Raw genomic sequence first — 2220 nt, 5'->3', positions numbered from 1 at the left:
GAAATGAGTCTCTTGTAGGCAGCATATATATGGGTCTTTTTTTGTATCTACTCAGTGCCATTCTATGTCTTTTGAGTGGAACATTCAGTCTATTACAATTAAAGTAATTATTGATAGTTATGAACTTATTGCCACTTTGTTAATTGTTTCCTGGTTGTTTTGTGGGGTTTTTTATCCTATGGTTTCTATATGAACACATATATTCTGTGGCTAGGGAATACAGATCTATTGGATAAAAGGAGTATCACATTGTATACTTTGCATACTTTAATAATCTTTTAAGTGATATTACCCAAGTTCACAGTTAACTACTGTTTCTTTGTTTCTATCATACTGGATAAATATATCAGCATTGAAAATTGCCCCAGTGCAATATCACTTCATGTATCATTCTAGACAGAAGAATACTGGGAAGCTTCCCGAGTTGCCATTATAACCAGTGTTACTAAAATCAAGTCAAATGTCTAACTGTGCCATTTTCCACTATAAGTTGGATGAAAGTGGTAAATTGTCAAGAGCATTAGTGTGTGTAAGGAATGCTTATTTGTTGGTAGTTTTCCTGTCTGGATCAAGGATGAGCATAAGTATCAAGGTTACTGAGATCCTGCTGAGTGGCCTTCTAATAAGACAACACTCTCAGAACTGGCTTAATTTTTAACCTCCTCAATAATCGCACAATACTCTTACCATGTGTCTTGCATTTTTAAATCAGAGGTACTTTTACATTATAAGATATTTATAAAGTCTTTATTGGATGGAATACAACTTTAGAATTTTCCATTTGAGATAACTGCTGTGTCACTTATTTGCATAGTTCAGTACAGAGGATTATAGGTAATTTGCAAAAAGTAAAAAACTCAGAGAGGAAACAAGTGGATAAATGAAATGGCAAGGGTGACAATGGATGAAGCAACTGTGATGTTTGTGGCAAGGAAAGCCTATATGATTAATTAAAATGGAACCAATGTTATGCTTTATTTTTAATTAATTTAATTCATTGTATGATCTGATCTATTTTCTTTGTGATGTTTTGCTGCAGGTCAAAAACTAGAACAAGTTACTGTTCTTTCAAGTGAACAAGTTATTTTCAGGGAAGAAAAGTGAGCAGCTACTCTGGTACATTTGAAATTCTTATGTGTTTTATGACTAGTGATGTCAGTAGTCAATGTGAGATCGTTCAGAGACTCAAGGAAGAATATTTTTATGATAGATATAGTTTTTCTTGTGAATGTCTCTACATGGTTCAAGGAATTCTCATTATTGTTTCTTCCCTTTTTAAAACGTTTTTTAAAAGTAACCTGAATAATTTTGGAGAATCATTGCTGTAATTCCTTTTTTCACTATTTTGTATTGAATGACAATAATCTTGTAGTTAAATACAAGTGTGCTAAACATTGATATTTTTAATCTATATCTGGAACATTCAGAACATAGATGCTTCTACTTATATTTGTACTGTAATTATACTACATATAATTTTGCTACACTAATTACTCTTCAAATTTTTAGTTGATTAAGTTTTTTCTGTGTTTTCCCAATAGATTTTATCTAATTTGATTAGAACAATCCAGGGTCACTTTTTTCCAGTTATATATGTAAGAATTCCATTATTCAGGTACTAAATAGAATGTCTACTCTACCATGTACTGTTCTTTATTCATAGTGCAGTAGATAAGCCTGAAGGAAATAAGCCTGGCTGTGGAAATGCTTATTTGTTGGGAGGGTGCTTATCTGGATCAATGATGAGCACAACTGTCTGAGGATGCTGAAGGACTCATTCCAGATGTCAATCTGAGGTCCATATGAATGCCCCTCTAATAAGACAAATAAGACTCTCAGAGCCTGGCTCTATTTGGTGACCCCTGAGTAACAACATAATGCCACTGTTAGCATGCTTTTTTCTTTTTCACAGAAAAGGGCATTAGTGTCCTATCTTATAAGGCAGTATGTACCTTTATGATCAGTGATCCATTTTGCTTTATTTTGGTCACTTTGAACAGAGTCATAAATATGACTATATATACATGTATATGGGAAATATGTTCTTGTGTAATGAATTAGAAAATGAAAAGGATTGAATTAAGACGGGGACAAGCAACTGTGATGGGTACTGAACGTCTCAGTAATGTTGAACTAAAAGAAGGGAACACTGCATGTGTACAGTAAATAATGGTAATGGTACCAAATTTTAGTTCTTTGTTATATTTACTACTGAATATT

The 2220-nt window shown here is 32.9% G+C and overlaps 1 non-coding gene across 1 annotated transcript; it reads left to right on the top strand.

The window, feature by feature from the left end:
* Nucleotides 1-1733: 1733 nt before the first annotated feature.
* LOC112397662 (small nucleolar RNA SNORD109A) lies at nt 1734-1800 on the top strand. Its single transcript, XR_003002845.1, has one exon. It is a non-coding gene; the product is annotated as a small nucleolar RNA SNORD109A (small nucleolar RNA).
* Nucleotides 1801-2220: the final 420 nt, after the last annotated feature.

The sequence above is a fragment of the Neophocaena asiaeorientalis genome, unplaced genomic scaffold (assembly GCF_003031525.2).
Source record: "Neophocaena asiaeorientalis asiaeorientalis breed wild unplaced genomic scaffold, Neophocaena_asiaeorientalis_V1.1 scaffold765, whole genome shotgun sequence".
NCBI classification, from domain to species: Eukaryota; Metazoa; Chordata; class Mammalia; order Artiodactyla; family Phocoenidae; genus Neophocaena; species Neophocaena asiaeorientalis.
The sequence above is the reverse complement of the archived record's forward strand: the minus strand, read 5'-3'. Positions and strand labels throughout refer to the sequence as shown.